Source organism: Notolabrus celidotus, chromosome 14, assembly GCF_009762535.1.
Source record: "Notolabrus celidotus isolate fNotCel1 chromosome 14, fNotCel1.pri, whole genome shotgun sequence".
In the NCBI taxonomy this organism is placed as follows: domain Eukaryota; kingdom Metazoa; phylum Chordata; class Actinopteri; order Labriformes; family Labridae; genus Notolabrus; species Notolabrus celidotus.
In genome coordinates, this window is record NC_048285.1 from 33,447,429 (window position 1) to 33,467,828 (window position 20,400).

The 20,400-nt window shown below is 42.7% G+C and overlaps 1 long non-coding RNA gene across 1 annotated transcript; it reads right to left on the reverse strand.

Moving 5' to 3' along the window:
* Positions 1-2,773: 2,773 nt before the first annotated feature.
* LOC117825506 lies at positions 2,774-5,267 on the reverse strand. Its single transcript, XR_004633858.1, has 2 exons — positions 4,890-5,267; positions 2,774-3,634 (listed from the first exon to the last, which is right to left on the reverse strand). It is a non-coding gene; the product is annotated as an uncharacterized LOC117825506 (long non-coding RNA).
* Between the last annotated feature and the right edge of the window lie 15,133 nt (positions 5,268-20,400).

A 20,400-nucleotide genomic window follows, 5' to 3' on the forward strand; every position in this document is an offset into this window, starting at 1 on the left:
AGAAAGAGAGAGAGGACTTCAGACTTTAAGTGTAGGGTCGTACATAAAATATGATCTTTCCATCATGCAGTCATCTCTTCAAACTCTACTGAGCGTGTTTTAAACTTTCACATCTCATGCAGAGGATATAATCTCTGTTAAATCTGTGCAGCTGTCTGCACCGGCTCTGTGCAGATCTGCGTCTCAGCTGCATCTTAAGGCGTAATCTCTCACTGAGGTGTGAGTTTAGACTTTGATGAGTTTGGTTTTTTGACGGTGCACACATATCTCAAGGTGGATGCCCAATGAATGTCCAATAAGAAGGACCTTAAATGTGGAGGTTTATTATCATTTCAACTTTTCTACACTGGAGCTGCAACAGATCATGTGCTGGTCTTCAGAGCTTACACTGTCCATGCACAAAACTAGCAAAGCAGGTTCCTAGATGGGCTTCAAGCTAGCTCATCGCGAAGGACACTGAACACTGCAGAGACTTTGGGTGCTTGTTTGATGTCTGACACTTTTGAATGTCTTGTTGACAGCAGGGATGGGCATTTCAAGCCAAAATACTATTCGATAATCATTGGCATCTCTTCCCCCTGACATTTACACCAGACAGGAGGAGGCAAAGTTTCACCTGGAGCTGGATGGTGAGCGTCTGGTGGCTGGGCTCTCCTCCATGGGGCCCAGTCAGGTTCAGCCCGATAGGAATACCATGGAGCCGCCAACCTGTGGGCCCACTACTCTTGTTGTATCTTTAGTTCCAGTTAATGTCACTGATGGTAAAAACAGTTCTTTATCCAGTCCACTAGATGCTAGTATTCCCCATTTATGTTGCTGTTCAGGTGCCATAAAGAAGTAACGTAAAATGATGTAGTTACCTTAGAATGACTGAAAGGGTATGAGTCAGAAAACCAAGTTGTTCATGCCATGCATTGTCGATGTAACGTTGCAAAGTTCCCAGTAAAGACCAAGTAAACATACAAAGTGATGTCCGGTCGTCTTTCTAGAAGTTACAACTGAGCTCCCACAACTCTCAGGGGTAGACATGGGGGTTGGGTGTGTAGGAGGCCGGGTATAAGACCTGGGCATGCTGATCCCCGGCAGCACAGACTGGCCTTTCTGATACAGGTTTACTTGAAACTCTCAGTGTGGTCAGATTTTGGCACCAGAAGTTTAAATTATAACTCCTCACTGATTTATTGATGAGAGTGTTGGTCCCGTATATATCAACCCTGACCACCCTGAGTGGACTTCATCAGCACTAGGGATGCACCGCTCTGATCCTGGTATTGAATATCGGCTAGATTGGGCTCAAAAAGCTAGATCAGATATCGGTGACAAGGGGCCGATATATAGTGCCGATCCATATGGCAGATCTATTCATCTCAGTTCTATGTTTTTCTGTGTTTATAACAGTCATGTGCATCTCCTACGTCATGTGCATTTTTGCCTGGTGGAGCATGATGGAAGGTAACTACAGAGGCTCTGCAGTTTAGCTGCATGCTTCTTTTGCTAACAACTTGCAACATCCATCCATCCATCCATCTTCTTCCGCTTATCTGGGTCCGGGTCGCGGGGGCAGCAGTCTCAGCAGGGAAGCCCAGACACTCCTCTCCCCGGCCACTTCCACCAGCTCTTCTGGGAGGATATTGAGGCGCTCCCAGGCCAGCTGAGAGACATAGTTTCGCCAGCGTGTCCTGGGCCTTCCCCGTGGCCTCCTCCCAGTCGGACATGCCCGAAACACCTCCCCAGGGAGACACCCGGGAGGCATCCTAACCAGATGCCCGAACCACCTCATCTGGCTCCTCTCGATCCGGAGGAGCAGCGGCTCTACTTTGAGCCTCTCCCGGATGTCTGAGCTCCTGACCCTCTCTCTAAGGCTGAGCCCAGACACCCTGCGGAGAAAGCTCATTTCGGCCGCTTGTATTCGCGATCTCGTTCTTTCGGTCACTACAACCGAACTTGCAACATGTGCAGCGCTAATGTTTCAACAGATGGCAGTCACACTGAAAAATATAATGGAAACCCAAAGGAGGAAGTTTATGTCAGCTTTAGCCGACTGCAAAGAAGGAAGAAACTATTAATGGATTCAAAGTGTGAAAACACAGACAGGTTATTCTTGATCCTTGAAATGAAGGGATTCCAGCCTCTGGTTTAGGACTTGGAGCCCAGGTAAAGTTCACCATCAAGTCAGAAAAGCCTGAAGTTGCCAAAACATGATTCTATCCTCACATTAAGGAAAAGAGATTGTTAAATCAGATCGGCTAGTATCTGTATCGGCAGATACCAAAGCCCTGGTATCCATATCAGGACCTCAAAAGTAGGATCGGTGCATCCCTACTTCTAAGTCACCTGACTTCCCACCTGCAGTGTGACTGGATCAGTTGTCCAGAGCATCTAAACTGCTGTAGATCGGTCTCAATAGTAAAAAGAGAAACAAACTAAAGTGCATTTTTTCTGTAGCTTTAAATAATAGAAGTAATGTAGAACCACCGACATGTCAAAGAGGGATGCTAAGTGGCTGTATCCTGAGCTCCCTGCTGAGTTCTTGTCCTGGTTAGACTCAGTGATGAACGAGGTAATGACATGGACTTGTGCCAGAAGTGTGGCATCAAATCCAGCAGAATAATCTGGTTTGGCATATGTTTAAGTTGAAGAACAGTTATGCCAACGCAGTGTTTCCCCCGAACAATAAGCCGACCCCCACCCCAAAAAAAAAAGAGCTGCAGCAGGAGCCTTCTTTCTGTGGAGCTCGTACATGACAGCAGAACAATATTCTATTGAATCTGGCTGACAGAGCGAGAATGATTTTATTCAGTGTGAGCCCTGGGCTTAAAAATTTAACAGCTGCTTCATTCAAGTATCTGAGTTCATGAAAACCTCAATACAATTCAAGCAAGTCATGAATTATGGAAAAAACAAACTATTATGCTTGTACTGGAAGAACACAGAGCGGAGCTGCGGTGAGGGAGGATCGAGTACACACAGGATGGAAATATAATCAACCTGCTTTCAGGCTGACACGAGCATGCTGCAAGGACAAAAGGGAAATAAAAGTTTGCATATTGGTTCTGGCCTAAAAATATCTTCTTGTAGAGTTTCAAACAACAGTCATTTGTCGTGCGATGAAGCTTCCAGTGCGCACGTCAAGACCTTTGTGTCCTGTCATCTCTCTTTTGTTTCCTCTCTCTCTGCTGCAGTGCTCTTCAGTAAAGTATCTAATGAAGCAGAAATGCCTTAAAGACAGCCAGAACATTTAAATGGCCCCTTAAATTACTCTGGAACGAGATCTGATGTTTTCTGACAGGGGATTCTAATTTTGTATGAAGCCACCAGCTACGATCTGGTGTTGTCATCGCTCCTGTTCCCTGCAGGCTCTGGTAGTGGGTGCACAGCAGCCCAGATGTTACAGGAGTGGGCTGCTGGTGACTGAAGGGCCTTGCTTGGCCTAAATGTTGAAGTTGAAAGAGTTAATCTGTGATGGCATGTTGTATTTCATGATTCCTCTCGTCCACTATCTGTACACTTACTCCTCTGTGTCAGTCTTTTTGGGGAACTTCATTATTTCACACATCAGAGTCTGTTAGCAGGTGTTCAGCTACATGTGTGTGATGTCCTGGAGTGATGTCACTTTAATGAGGAGTTGTTGGAGCTGAAGAATTTATAGAAATGTGGGAAATCTGTCAGTGTGGAGTCAACGTGCTCGCCTATGCTGGAGGTTAAAGGCCCCATAATGGACCCTGGAACAAACATGAGGCACATTAATCCCAGACTGAGTCCTGCAGAGGTGGTTTTACACTTTTACAGATGTTAGATGTGAAACTAAACGTGGGGAGAGTCTCAAACTGTGAGGTAAAGCTGTGTCAGAGTAATGTGCTAAAGCCTGTCTACTCCCTAAATCAGGGGTTCCCAAACTTTTCACGACGCAACCCCTAAAATATAAATGCCAGAGACTCGTGACCCCCCCACTGTCCCTCAAAGTGATTTAATGTGTCTTCATTTAGCTGGTCTGCAGAAAGTTAGCCTACCTATATGAGCCTGTGTCTGTGTTTCCTGTGCCTTTATGAATGAACCTGCTGCTTCTGATGCTTTTGATCATTAACTGTTCACTAACTCTAAACTTAGGAGTCATCTGGAGACAAAGAAAGGCTGAAAACTCATTACATTTTCTATTTCAAGGTTTTATGTCAAGTTTAGCTACTATTTTTGCTGATATTTTTTACTTTAATGGGTAAAATAGATTTATTTTAGATATTTAGATAACTTTAAAAAAAAAAACTTTCTGGAAGAGATCTCACGACCCCTCAGAGGGTCCCAACCCACACTTTGGGAACCCCTGCCCTAGATATGTAGAAAGGAGCCCTGAGCTCTTATTCCTAATTATTTAAGTAGCTGGGTAAAACATTACTATATTCCCTCTGGAAATTACTGAGGTTTAGTAAAGTAATACAGTAAAATGTCTATGCATACTGTCCCTTTAAAACTTGTTAATTTACCTTACAAATAATAACAAACAGAAGCAGTTTAAAGTTAAATAAATCATTTCTTACTTTCATTTTCAAAGAACCAACTCCCATATTAATTTTCCTTTACCCTTTAGTTATTTTCAATTTCTTTTGTCAACAAGATATGAATATAAACACACATGATATCACAATGTGACATCTTTAAACCCCAAAAAAATATTTCAGTTTCAGTTTAAAGGAAAAAATATAAAATTGCTTATTTTGGTTTTTGAGCTTCAGAAATACATTTAAAAAACAAACTGTATCAGGTTCAGTTTTACCTCCATGCTAATTAGTGGAGTATATATTTAAATTAAAAACACCTGGTTGCAGCCCTGCACAGCTGCTTGTGCGCGTGACACCAAAAACAGAGTAAAATACAACATCAGATGTGTGAAGTACCTTTAGAGATGCGAGGTCCACAGAGAAGTTCTCCAGTCCACAGGTCTCCCTTACAAGATGAAAGTGAGGGTACAGAATCACCAGGTCCAGAGGTAGTCCAACATTGCCAGAGGAACTGTGAGCATTCCCAGGTTCCAGGTCCAAAACAGTCCAAACGAGGGTACTGGGTCGAGCTGGGTTAGCAGCAGCTGCAGTCCATCCATGGTTTTAAATCCCTCTCGCGCTGGTTTATCGAGCAGCCAGTTCAATATCACAGTTTATTAACACTTCCGGTTAAAGTTCTGTTATTTACAAACACACCTTCTTAAAGTTTGAACACAAAACTCTACAGAACTAAAGGAAGTCCACTCGGACCAGACTTCAGGCTGCCTCCTTCACTCTGACTCCAGCTGCGCGTGAGCTAATTAACACACCTGTGAACCTACGTCATTGACAGGTACTCTCCTGACTCCTCTCTCCTGATAGACTTCTGTTAAAGGGCTTCACAGGTTTTTAATGACATAAATACAATAAAATAAAATACATCACAGTATTTTTAAACATTATTATGAATTTCCATACATTTTAATACACAAATCACATTTTTACAATTACATATGTATTGTAACCACGCCCCTTTTTCAACTTCTTTACACTCTATTTATTTATTAACCTTTTAAATAGAGTAAATATTAATTCACATAATAATAATAATGAAGTTTATTTATAAAAGACTTATCAAAACAGACGCAACAAAGTGCTTTACATCATAAAAACCACAATAATTACAAAAAACAAAGCATGGGGACACATATAGAGCTAGCAGGACAATTTAAGAACAGTTGAATAAAAGAGTGAAAGAGAAACTACTAAAAATAAATAAAAACAATGAGTGAATAAAGAAAAACATTAAAAATGTAGATTAAAAATAAATGTAACATTGTGAATAAGAACTTTTTTACAGGAAGGCCTTTCAATAAAAATATGTTTTCAGTTGTGATTTAAAAGAAGATCCTGATGCAGCTCTCCTGAGATCCTCAGGCAGGTCGTTCCACAGTCGAGGAGCCTGCACAGCAAACGCTCGCTCACCTTTAGATTTGAACTTTGAGGACCTGAGGATCTGAGGCTGCGCCCGGGCCGGTAGGGTGACAGCAAATCACAGATATATTCAGGGGCCAGGCCGTGAAGTGCTTAAAAGTAAAACCTTAAAGGTGACATATCATGCAAAATGGACTTTTTAATGGTTCTCTACCTGAAATATGTGTCCCTGTCTACAAACCCCCCGAGAATGAAAAGAATCCATTCTGCCCCTGTTCTGATTTCTCCACCTTTCTGTAAATGTGTGCTGAAACCAGCCGTTTCAGACTTCAGTGTTTTTCATACGTCACAACGCCATCCGGTCTGTAACAGGAAGTCAGAGCTCGGAGCTTGTTCAGCCCATAGACTGTATAAAATCAACTCAACCCCTCCTCCGTTTTTCATTCCCTGCACACATGTGTGCTAACAAGGAGCTTAGGAGGGAGGCATGCTAGTTGTAGGCTGTCTTAATAAACACAAAGGTCGCTTTGACTCCCCACGTCTGCAGATTTGAAGATCTAGAGGAGGATTTTTATTTATCATGGAAAAGTGCTAGCGCTAGTTAGCATAGCCACATAGCTACATGTTGGTAGCTGTGTACCAAGACACACGTCGACATACTAACAAATAAAACAACAAGAAACACTAAATCTGTGACCAATCCTTCAGAAAGGTCCTGCTGCAGGCGCCTCTCCGTCAGGATCAGATTCAGAGGGTTGAAGTAACGCGATCTCTGAGCAGCCGTGTATATTCAGCCAACATGTAAACATTAGATCAACGTGCTGGAGAGCCGAGGTCACACCCACTTCCTGAGGGGGCGTGGTCAGAGAGAAAACAGAGTGTTCTGAGGAGGACTGAAGAAGAGGGTTTTTCAGGCAGACCAGAATCTGATTTCAAAGTGTTTTTTTGAGCATAAACTTTAAAGACATGTTTTGGGGACCTCTTAGACCAATATATGTTGATGAAAAAAGCGTGATATGTCACCTTTAAAATCTATTCTAAAAGCAATGTGCAGCCAGTGTAGGGTCACTCAAACAGGTTAAAAGTCTTGCTGCCAAATGTTGTACCAACTGTAGTCTATTGATAGATTTGTGAGTTAAACCTGTTAAAAGCCTGTTTCAATAATCTAATGGAGAAGAAATAAAAGCATGAATAATTGCATTGCATTGATCTTATCCGGGTAATATTCCTAAGGTGGTAAAAGCAGGACTGGATGATGTTATTAATATGTTTTTTAAATGATAAGTTGCTGTCAAAGGTCACTCCCAGGTTTCTGACATTTGTTTTTACATTGTTTGCTGACATCCATAGTTTCTCACTGGGCTACACATCATTTACCTGCAGACTCTGTGATCCTGTGTTCAGCCATGTTGGATAGATTATACTCTAACCTGACTTTGTTCTCAGTGTTTGATTACTTTTAGACTAATCAGAATTTAAATTTATGACACAAGTTAATCTAGAGATGCATTATCTTAAACGCTGAATGTTGCATTATGTGAAACGAATCACAGATACATAACTTTACATTAAAACTTGAATCTTGATGTTACACGCCTCCACAGATAATCATGGAGCGTACAGCAGCACCATGACTTGTAATGAAACACAGTTAATTTATGATTCTTTATTATTCATGTCACTTTAATGTAAAATCTCTGATAGATACGCAGTCATTGTTATTCATGAGGAGCTTGTTCTGATAATGCATCTTAAATTGAATGTTTTATGAGTGCTGATATAATGCATCAGAGAGTGTCCGTCTCTCTCTGGAGCATGGTGGAACATACTGCGTCTGATTAATAATGATTAATGTTTACATTAAAGCTTCTCTAACTGATCATTTTCTTTATAAAGTTGAATGAAACGACCCGTGATGTGAAAGCAGCGCTCGGTCTACAGAACCAAGAGGAAGTCAGCAGCAGCTCAGAGCTCAGAGCTCTGATTTCTTTCCTACTTACTGAAATAAGGATTTATTTTATCACACCAGGGAAGCAGCTTCCTTATAAATCTCCTGGAACATGCATTATGTCCACATTATATAAAAGATACAAGGAAGTCATAAATACTTTTGCACTGTCGCTGTGAGGGAATCAACAGGTGAGAATGTATTTCAAGTCAAATCTAAGTATGAATGTCTGTCATGATGAATCTAGCTGTAATTTATTTGCTTTGACTCACAGCTTGGTCTTACTTCTTTGCTGTCTCTCTCTCTGTTATCAGTCTGAATCAGACTGTATATCCTGGTATGTTCCACCAGGATCAGATCCAGTCCCCTCTTACAGACAGGACTCAGCAGCAGAGATCCAGAGGAACCTACGAGACAAGGGAGCTCAGGGACTCCAGAAAGGTCTATGAAAAGAGAGAAGAGAGGGAGACCAGAAGAAAGAAAAAGAGGAGAAGAAATGGGGAAGGAATGAGAGAAGGAAAGGACGGGATAAGGAGACATAAAGAATGGAGAAACATGGAGAGAACTAAGAGAGAAGTAAAGAAAGAGAGAAAGAAAGGAATGAAAGGAATAGGGAACAAAATAAAGAAAGAAGGAATAAAAGAAAGGAAAAACGGAATGAAGGAAAGAAAGAAAGAAAGAAGGACAGAAAGTAAGAAGGACAGAATGAAAAGAAAGAGAGAAAGAAAGAAAGAAAGAAAGAAAGAAGAAAGGAATGAAAGGAATGAATGAAAGAAAAAATGAGTAAGAGAAAGAAAGGAAGGTAGAAGGAGAGAGAGGGAGTGAAATAAAGAAGAAGGAAAGAAATAGAAGGAATGAAAGAAAGAAGGAAAAAGAAAGAAGAAAGGAAGGAAGGAAGACAGAAAGAAAGAAGGACAGAATGAAAAGAAAGAAAGAAAGAAAGAAAGAAAGAAAGAAACAAACAGAGAAGGAAGAAAGAAAGAGAAAGAAAGAAAGAAAGAAAGAAAGAAAGAAAGAAAGAAAGAAAGAAAGAAAGAAAAAAAGGAATGAAAGGAATGAATGAAAGGAAAAATGAGTAAGAGGAAGAAAGGAAGGAAGGAAGAAGGAATGAAATAAAGAAGAAAAAGAAATAAGGGATGAAATAAAGAAAGAAAGGAGGAAGAAATGAAAGGAAGGAAGGAAGAAAGAAGGAGAGAGAGGGAATGAAATAAAGAGGAAGGAAGGAAGGAAGGAAAGAGATGGAATGAAAGAAAGAAGAAACGAAGGAAGGACGACAGAAAGAAAGAAAGAAAGAAAGAAAGAAAGAAAGAAAGAAAGAAAGCCAGAAAGAAAGAAAGAAAGAAAGAAAGAAAGAAAGAAAGAAAGAAAGAAAGAAAGGATGAATAACAGACCCCAAAAAATAATCTACAGCAGAGATCCAGAGGAACCTACGAGACAAGGGAGCTCAGGGACTCCAGAAAGGTCTATGGTTAGTAACTTTAATGGGACAGGAAGAGTTAAAGTGAGTGTATAGAGAGTAAAGTCAGTAAGTAGGCCAGTATATGTGTCCCATTAGAAAACATACTTCCACCATTAACCTCCAGCCTTGAGGCGAGCTCTCAGCAGCCGGCTGACACCACATCTTCAAGTTTAATAAGAAGGGCTGATGATATAAATCTGCAGAATGAAGCAGCTCTTCACCTCGAACACAACTCACCACAGCTGCTTTGATAGTGAGCCGTCCGGACACGCCAACAAAGAAGTGTACGTTGTTTTGTAAAGGAAAGAAGAAGCAGTGATTTTAACATCCAGATTCTTAGCGTGTCGTTCCTCTGGTTACATTCAGCCAATAACATCTGTTGATATAAGTAATAGAAGGTGAGGATAACAGCATCACTTATCACCTTCAGCTGTTCTGAAATGATACCTGGCATGAGAGATGATTGAAATCCCCTCACAGTTGATTTGCTCAGAGGACGATGATGCACATGATGTGGAAACACTGAAATAAAACATCTCTCTGCCTCGGACAAAGTTGGACTAAAACTAATTCAGAATAAAAATAAGGCGGTTTTGGAGATGTTGGCACCGGGGAGAGAATTTAAATCCACTTGACTAGAATGAGTTCTCATGAAACCCTCAATCTAACTCGACCATCGTATGAATAATGGAAACCACTAACTGCTACAGCTGTAACACTGTCACCTCATTCATTTTGTATCACATGTATCCCCCACTCCTCTTCAATTCCAGTTTGTCTCTTGCACGATGTGTCCTCCTCTTCATCCTCCTTCCATTGCTACCCCTTTCTCTCTATCTGTCTCTACATGTCTTTCCTCTTTCTTTAGTAACACCATAACTCTGTGTAAAGCCTGGTTTGTACTTCTGCATTGACTCTAAGCTGTTGCATACACCGTAGGTCCATCTAAAATGTAGCTATGCCTTGAAACAAAGCAGGCTAAAGCCCTGTCTGTGATTGGTCCGCTGGGTAGCATCGTAATATCATGCATTAACATTACCGAACATGCATGTCCTCTGACGCCTCCTCTCTGTTCTTCTTTGCAATAACTACTCAACGTTTATCAGCTCCATCTCCAACATGATACACTTGGTTTCCTTATTTCCTGTGCACAAACAGAGAGTGTAGTGGGATCATAAACTGGTGATATGACTTGCATAGTAATCACACTGCTAACTAGTGTTAAGGTTGAGTGTTGCAGAAAGACATGGACACTCCAATGCACAAGTATGTAGTGCTCACAACAGTGTAGCAATGGTGTTGGGTCAGTGTAGGAGTAAAATGCAGATGCTGTTTGGTGCTGTGCAAAATAATTCATTCATTCATTCATTCATAAGAATTTTATTTGCTCACTTCAGTGTTTGACAACACAACATATCAATCAATCAATCTTTATTTGTATAGCGCCAAATCACAACAAACGTTATCTCAAGACGCTTTTACAAACAGAGCAGGTCTAGACCACTCTATGTCAAATTATGAACAGAGACCCAACTTCAAGACAGGGTAAGACTCAGTCTGACCCCACCTTAATCCATCATGAGCATTGCACATTGCAGTATTTAGCTAGTTACAGCGGCGAGGACAAACTTCCTTTAACAGGCAGAAACCTCCAGCAGGACCAGACTCATGTTGGGTCTGGAAAGACAGATAGAGGGGAGTAAGAGAGAGAGGTGATAGTGATGAGACGAGTCGTAGAAGCTGTTGCCGCTGGAGTCCAGCATGTCCGTATCAGCTGGAGTCCAGATCGTCCACAGCAGGAGGACGTCTACGGCAGCTCAGAGGAATCTACGAGACAAGGGAGCTCAGGGACTCCAGAACGGTCTATGGTTAGTAACTTTAATGGGACAGGAAGAGTTAAAGTAAGTGATGAGGGGGTTGGGGGGAAGGGGGTGAGCTAGGATCCCAGTGTGTCAGTGTGCCAGTTCCCCCGGCAGTCTAGGCCTATAGCAGCATGACAAAAGCTGGTCCAAGCCTGATCCAGCTCTAACTATAAGCTTTATCAAAAAGGAAGCTTTGAAGCCTACTCTTAAAAGTAGAGAGGGTGTCTGCCTCCCGGACCCTGACTGGTAGATGATTCCAAAGGAGAGGGGCCTGTTAACTGAAGGTTCTACCTCCCATACTACTTTTAGAGACTTTAGGTACAACTAGCAAGCCTGCATGTTGGGAGCGTAGAGTTCTAGAGGGGTAACAGGGCACTATGAGGTCTTTAAGATATGAGGGTGTCTGATTTTTAAGAGCTTTGTAGGTTAAAAGAAGGATTTTAAATTCTATTCTACATTTTATTGGGAGTCAGTGTAGAGAAGCTAACACTGGAGAGATGTGCTCTCTCTTCCTAGTTCTAGTCAGGACTCGAGCTGCAGCGTTTTGAACTAGCTGAAGAGTCTTTAGAGACTTATTGGGGCAGCCTGATAAGAGGGAGTTACAGTAATCTAACCTGGAGGTAACAAATGCATGGACTAGTTTTTCTGCGTCGCTCTGAGACAGGAAGTGTCTAATTTTAGAAATATTGCGCAAGTGAAAATAGGCTGACCTTGAGATTTGCTGAATTTGGGAGTTGAAGGATAAATCTTGATCAAATAGGACTCCTAGATTCCTAGCCGAGGTGCTGGATGCCAGACTAATGCCGTCTAAGGTACTTATATTATTATCCGATACACATCTGCACAAAACATAGTATCCACTGTCCCTGAACAAACAGGAGCAGGAAGAAGGAAAAACTTATAGTACCTGCCTCTCCCCTTAATCACAACATGATCCACCACTCACCCAGACAGCTAACCCGTTAGTAATCACCTTCTCTTTTCACAAAACATCAAATGTAACAATAAACACTGGAACAATCAAATACACATTTACTGGATGAGTTTGTAGTTCCCCGTTACTTTACCTTTAAACATTCTTTTAAACTGTAAAACATTAGAGCAGCATTTTATATCATCATCCAGAGAATTCCAAAGTTTAACTCCACAAACTGAAACACACATTTGCTTTAATGCAGTGCACACATATGGACTTTTGAAATTAAATTTCCGTCTATGAGCGTCCTCATGAGACGTAAACACAAACAGCTTCTGTAAGTTTTCAGGTAATAATCTGTTTCTGGCTTTAAACATTCATAATAATGTTTTTAAAGTTAGCTAGATCTTTAAATTAGAACAAATATGAGCGGATAAACAAACTGTTGGTCTAACATTCACCTTATTCACCTTCCAACCTCTGTCTTTTCTGGAAGCTAGTCTCAGAAGCACAGATCAGAGCACTGATGCTGGCCTGTAATCATCAGGAGGTGCAAGGGAAATAATGTCAAAGTTTGCAGGGGTCATTGGAAGTCTGAGCGTGTCTTTGGCGGGTGTTTGCAGGACATTGCTCAACCATTGTTCACATGCCTTTTCAAAAACAGCTAAAGATAGCACAGGTGAAATCAAACCTGCTCCAGAGTCCACTCACAGTCAGGGAAACATCACATTTATTGCAAGGGATGTGCAACCGGATGATTAAATATTTAATGTATAATAATATTTTAATTGATGGAGGCTCAAACTGCCAACAGCAGAGCAGCTGTAGAGGGAAGTTACAGTGCTTTCCAAAACTATACCAGTGTTCTGGAATAATGAGTGACCTTGTTAACTGGAGACTCTCAGCCAAACGGGTCTGTGGTTGTTGGAGCTAAAACAACTGCTTTAGACTTTTATAGACGTTTAACCAGCTTGGAGAAGAATCACTCAGAGACATCCCTCATTTAAACATCACACAGATATTAAGTCATGATTGTGATTAGATGAAGAAAGTAAGACTGACTTTTACTCTGTTGGAAAAACTGCTCAGTCTTTAAGAACCTGGGACTGATCCTGTGATAGTCACATGAATGATGCTGCTGTAGCTCCCTAAATGACTCCCTCACTCCTCTATCATCCATTATTCCTTTAAGTCAGCGTTTAGTAAACTTTTAAATATGAACCTCAGTTTTCCTCTCCTCTCTGAGCGTCTTCATCTCTCCTCTTTGAAACTACATTAGTCTTCAACTTCTCCTCTTTGTCCCCCTCTTGTCCTTTTATCTCCTCCTTGTTCACATCCATCCCTCGTCACCCTCGCTCTTCTTCCCTTTTTTTTCCTCTTAAATCGTCCCTCCTCTCGTCTGCTTTCATCCCCCCCCCCTCCCTCCTCTCGTCTCCTGACCCGCTGCAGAGCGAAGCCAGGGAGCAGAGAAGAGAGAAATCAGAAGAAGAAGAAGCCCAGATCGGTTTCCAAAGTTTCTGAACCTCATCTCTCCAAAGAGCCTGACGATAAGAGAAGTATTACAGAAGAGGATGATGGGTAATTATGCTGGTCTGGAGATATGCTTCACTAATCTGGTCTCTCCCTCCCTCCTCATCTCTCATTCTTTCTGTCTCTGACTTCAGTCTCAGAGTTTCTCATTATCTGTATCTCTCTCTCTCTCTCTGTAGAAAGGGATATGTGCAGTGATTAAAAAAGGACTGACTCTGAGCACTTAATTCAATTTTTTGGACTGTAGGCACGATGGAGTCTTACTAAGTTCCGTGTGTGTCTCTCTCTCTCTCTCTCTCTCTCTCTCTCTGTGTGTGTGTGTGTGTGTGTGTTTGTGTGTAGTGAGTATTTGGTGAACTTTTTAAAAGTCTCTCTTTTTTAAAACATGTAAGTAATTAAACAAACCATCCAAGTGGGGTTACAGAAGGACAGGAAACCAGAAGCATTATAATATTAACAGAAAAGAAGAACAGATAAATCAGACAGATGGAACAAAAATTAAAATTGAACAACACTTCATCTATAATTAGAATTTTTCCAACAACTTTTTTTAAACTGGGTCTCTTTGTTTTGGTTTGCCAGATCAATTTTTCTTCATCTTTCCAAAAAAAAAAAAAAATAGTTGACAGGAATGTTATTAAGATAAAACAACAAAACTAGATTTTATTTTCATTCTTATTTCAGTTCAGTCCGACAACTCACGCTTAAATTGTTTATTGTAGCAGCAAATACAGATTCATGTTTGGCGCCCAGGCTCTGACCTCATCACTCCCTGCAGATAAGATGGGAGATTTTCCCAGTTTAAAGGTGACATATCACACTTTTTTCATCAACATATATTGGTCTAAGAGGTCCCCAAAACATGTCTTTAGAGTTTATGCTCAAAAAAACTCTTTGAAATCAGATTCTGGTCTGCCTGTAAACCCCTCTTCTTCAGCCCTCCTCAGAACACTCTGTTTTCCCTCTGACCACGCCCCCTCAGGAAGTGGGTGTGGCCTCGGCTGTCCAGCACGTTGATCTAATGTTTACATGTTGGCTGAATATACACGGCTGCTCACAGACCCGCGTTACTTCAACCCTCTGAATCTGATCCAGAATCTGATCCTGACGGAGAGGTGCCTGCAGCAGGACCTTTCTGAACCATTGGTCACAGATTTAGTGTTTCTTGTTGTTTTATTTATCAGTATGTAGACGTGTGTCTTGGTACACAGCTACGAACATGTAGCTATGTGGCTATGCTAACTAGCGCTAGCACTTATCCATGATAAATAAAAATCATCCACTAGATCTTCAAATCTGCAGACGTGGGGAGTAAAACCGACCTCTACCAGAAAGGCAGCGGGACCTTTTATGAAGGATTGGTCACAGATTTAGTGTTTCTTGTTGTTTTATTTATCAGTATGTAGACGTGTGTCTTGGTACACAGCTACCAACATGTAGCTATGTGGCTATGCTAACTAGTGCTAGCACTTATCCATGATAAATAAAACTCATCCACTAGATCTTCAAATCTGCAGACGTGGGGAGTAAAACCGACCTTTGTGTTTATTAAGACAGCCTACAACTAGCATGCCTCCCTCCTAAGCTCCTTGTTAGCACACATGTGTGCAGGGAATGAAAAAGCGGAGGAGGGGTTGAGTTGTATTTTATACAGTCTATGGGCTGAACAAGCTCCGAGCTCTGACTTCCTGTTACAGACCGGATATTGTTGTTACGTAACAAAAACACTGAAGTCTGAAACGGCTGGTTTCAGCACACATTTACAGAAAGGTGCAGAAATCAGAACAGGGGCAGAATGGATTCTTTTCATTCTCGGGGGGTTTGTAGACAGGGACACATATTTCAGGTAAAGAACCATTAAAAAGTCAATTTTGCATGATATGTCACCTTTAAATAGACCGCCAATTTGAGAGGCAAAGGGCGTGATTGGATGATGGTTATGAGAGTGAGACATGTGACGTGTACAGCATTGCAGCTCGAGTTGTCTGCCTGAACTAGCTCGCAGGCGTCGCTCCATTTAATGAAAATGTCAGAGAACATCTCAAGTTTTTATATTTCATATTTTATTTCATACATTTTAAAAACACACACTGACTGACACACATCATCTCTGATTTGTCTGTAGTGGAAGTTTGTTGTTAGAACCAGGCCATGTTAAATACTTGATTCTGATTGGTCGAAACTCCAAAACAACTCTGGTTCATTCTCAACAGCAAAAGTGAGAACCTGGCGCTGTCTGCAGAGAACAGCGTCTGCTGAGTGGCGCAGGTACGCCGGTATGGACTTTAAAGATGGAGGAGGGGGGGAGCGAAGTTAGTTTCCCCAGACTCAATCAATCAATCAATCTTTATTTGTATAGCGTCAAATCACAACAAACGTTATCTCAAGACGCTTTTACAAACATAGGAGGTCTAGACCACTCTATGTCAAATTATGAACAGAGACCCAACTTCAAGACAGGGTAAGACTCAGTCTGACCCCACCTTAATCCATCATGAGCATTGCACATCGCAGTATTTAGCTAGTTACAGTGGTGAGGAAAAACTTCCTTTAACAGGCAGAAACCTCCAGCAGGACCAGACTCATGTTAGACACACATCTGCTGAGACCGAGTTGGGTCTGGAAAGACAGATAGAGGGGAGTAAGAGAGAGAGGTGATAGTGATGAGACGAGTCGTAGAAGCTGTTGCCGCTGGAGTCCAGATCGTCCACAGCAGGAGGACGTCTACTGCAGCTCAGAGGAATCTACGAGACAATGGAGCTCAGGGACTCCAGAAAGGTCTATGGTTAGTAACTTTAATGGGACAGGCAGAGTTAAAGTAAGTGATGAGGGGGTTGGGGGGAAGAGGGTGAGCTAGGATCCCAGTGTGTCAGTGTGCCAGTTCCCCCGGCAGTCTAGGCCTATAGCAGCATGACAAAAGCTGGTCCAAGCCTGATCCAGCTCTAACTATAAGCTTTATCAAAAAGGAAAGACTGTGCTCAAACGCCATTTCTTGGGCATCTCTGATATCAAGAAGTAAGAAGTGACTGGCGATCATATACAAGCAGAGCAGAGACATTTAGACAACAACAACATAATGAAAGAGCAAACAATAGTCTGGATAGGCCTGACAGAAGGCTCGCCATGCACACCGCCGGCGCCATCTTCCCGTGCAGCTGGGCAGACGAAACAGCTGACCTCCGTCTGAGTTCCCCTCTGTCTGTTGACACTGTGGTAAAAATGTGAGGATAGAAAGGAATGGTATGAAACAGAACAGATCAAATGAGAATAGAATGCAATGCCTCAATGCATGCAGCCTGATCACACACGTCACATCAAATCAATCCACAGAAAGTAGTCCGTCACATTCCCCCTCTGCCTGTTGACACTGTGGTAAAAACGTGAGGATAGAAAGGAATGTAATAGAACAGAATAGATCAAATCAGAATAGAATGCTTCAATGCTTGAGACAGCCTGATCACACACATCAGATCACTCCACAGAAAGTAGTCCGTCCAATTCCCCCTCTGCCTGTTGACACTGTGGTAAAAGCGACTGTGTGGTCTCAGGCTGGTCTTGGTCGTGGGGAAATAATGACAGTTAGCAGGCACAGATGTGGTCTCAGCCTGAGGAGCTATTAGACCCCAACCATTTCTGATACAAGGAAAAGTGGAGCAACACTTTTTAACCACCGCGCCCCCCCTCCTGTGTCTCTGTGTGCGAGCGCCTGTATCATAACGACAGGGGACGGCTGCACAGTGAAATGACATGTTTCTGAGTGAACGAACACCCACTGAATCTCTAAGTGAAATTTGACACATGACACTGCAGGACTCTGAGAACTGGTGCGTGTCTGTGTTCTGTGTGAGAGAGAGAGTTCTCTTGTGTTTCCCTACCTTTGTGGGGACCTGGGTTAAGACTCTCATATTGATGATTTAACCTGTCATAGTTATTTTTTAAAACCCTATGAAGGTGGACTGCAGGATACAAGTGGCTGCTTGGTTTAACTTGAATATCTAACACCATTTATTGGCCTAGGTTCAAGAAGGTGAGGACAAGATGGTGAGATTTTGCTTTTTCACGTGGTTTAGCAAAGTGCAGTTCTTATTGCTCCAAATACAGAAAGTTAAGATATTTTGTCAAAAGGAGAGATAAGAGCTCAGGTGAAGAGGTTTAAGGTTTAACGTGGTCAGGGTTATAATCATGGGTTTGTGGATTGATCACAAAAATGTGCAGGTGCACTGGAAAAAATACCCCTCCAAAAACAAGAATAAAAAACACATTTCAAAGTACTTTTACCTTGAAATAAGCAAAAAAATCTGCCAATAGAAGAAGTGAAAATTTGCTTGGTAAGATTTCTTCTTTTTTTTCTCTTTCCTCTTGTCTGCATATATATTTCTGGTTTGTGTCATGTTTGTCACAAACAGTCAAATATTAATGCAATTTATTCTTGCAGCAAAAGAAAAGACAGAGAACATGTTTCTTCTGTGCTTGTGACTGTGTGCATGCGACCATCACCATCCCTCTTAGAACTCTGGCCTCTCTTTTATTGACAGCTAATATCATGTTCTGTAAAAGAGGGCGTGCACACCTAGGTGGGCCAAAAAAAAATAGGAGAAAGTGAAAGAAAGATTACATAAGGATATAGAAAGGGACAGGGAAAGAGAAGGAGAGAGAGACCTAACACACTTAGATGGAGAGGGACCATCTCACCATGATGCCAAAAAAAACTCTGTGTGGTGATCCTAATGATGAAGCAACCCTTAGTGTCCACAATCATTACTGAAGCTTGGGTCAGAGGGTTGCCGCCGTGCTGTGTTCTATTTGTGTAACAAGACCACCACTGGTGCAGATGAGACCACTTGGGTCAGATCAGCCGAGCGGTTCGGCCCTGCACCTGGGCCGCGAGAGCAGTCAGACCGAAGGACCCAACCCGCTGCGGGAGACCCAGGCCAGGGGACAAGCCAAGGACCCAGACCGGAAGCAAACAGGTACCGCCGGAGCACCCAGGGCGACCCCCAGGTCACCCAGCAGGAGGGAAGGGGGGCGAGGGGGGAGAGATCCCGCATCCCCCCCAAGGAACACCTCCACAACACCGCCCCCACAGCCCCCCAAGACAGAGCCAAAGGAGCCACCAGGGCCGAGGGGGCCCGGCACCAGGAGCAGACAGCCAGGCAGCCGGGCAGGACCAGGACCAGAGCCCGCCAACTGGCGCGCCGGAGCGGGGGGAGGGCAGAGGGGGCAAGATTTCTTAAAATAACACGTAATATTTAGAAAACTGTGATCTTAAAATTAGCAGGAAAACTTATTTTAAGCAATATTTTACCAGAATTTTAAAGCTTAGTGTCTCAGAATAAGAATGATAATAATTAGTATTTTTCACTCAAAAAAATCTAATTTCATGTCAACTTCTTCATCTGAGATATATTCACCTTAATCTGAGTTGTATTATAGCGGCACTTCTCTAGATTTAAGACCATCTTGTACTTGAAATAAGATGACAAAGTTGAATTGTCTCATGTTGAGATATAATGTCTTCTCATCGTGAGCTGTGTGATGGAATTCAGCAACAAACTGGACACAGAAGACTCAGGAGACTCGGACGGCTTACGTTGAAATCAAGGAGAAATAACATAACAGTACACAGGCAGGAGAGTGCAGTGCAGTGCCAAGTCAGTTCTGACAGACAAAACCCTTAGCATGGTATTCATTCCCTCTGAAGACGACACTAAAGTTAGATAACCATGTTTGGACTATAGGAACACAGCAAGTAAGAAGAAGACCTGTGCTCTGGTTCTGGAGACAGTAAGTCGGCCATAACACATAGATAAAGACGGGAGCAGGGGGAGAGACCTTGACTACTACCCTGACACGATCTCGCCCGTCACAACGACATAGGAAACATCCATCCATCCATCCATCTTCTTCCGCTTATCCGGGTCCGGGTCCAGGGGCAGCAGTCTCAGCAGGGAAGCCCAGACACTCCTCTCCCCGGCCACTTCCACAAGCTCTTCTGGGAGGATACCGAGGCGCTCCCAGGCCAGCTGAGAGACATAGTCTCACCAGTGTGTCCTGGGCCTTCCCCGTGGCCTCCTCCCGGACGGACATGCCCGATCACCTCCCCAGGGAGACGCCCGGGAGGCATCCTAACCAGATGCCCGAACCACCTCATCTGGTTCCTCTCGATCCGGAGGAGCAGCGGCTCTACTTTGAGCCTCTCCCGGATGTCTGAGCTCCTGACCCTCTCTCTAAGGCTGAGCCCAGACACCCTGCAGAGAAAGCTCATTTTGGCCGCTTGTATTCGCGATCTTCTTCTTTCGGTCACTACCCACAGCTCGTGACCATCGGTGAGGGTCGGAACGTAGATTGACCGGTAAATTGAGAGCCTTGCCTTCTGGTTCAGCTCTCTCTTCACCACGACAGACCGGTACAGCGCCCGCATCACTGCAGACGCCGCCCCGATCCGTCTGTCAATCTCCCGCTCCCTTTTCCCCTCACTCGTGAACAAGACCCCGAGATACTTGAACTCCTCCGCCTGGGGCAAAGACTCCCCTCCGACATTCTTACATATATATATATAAGACTATAAAAAATCCACGACAAGCTGGATATACTAATATTCAGTCATGTTCTTTAGGAGAAGACAGCTCTGCTCTAAAGGAGCTGTTTCATTGTGTGCATGGAGTTTGAGGAGGAAGATTTCTATCTGATTTAAAGAAACAGTGTCTAAAAACTGAAACCCACCCTTAAAAACAACAACTTCTCTTTCTTTCTTTCTTTCTTTCTTCTTTCTTTCTTTC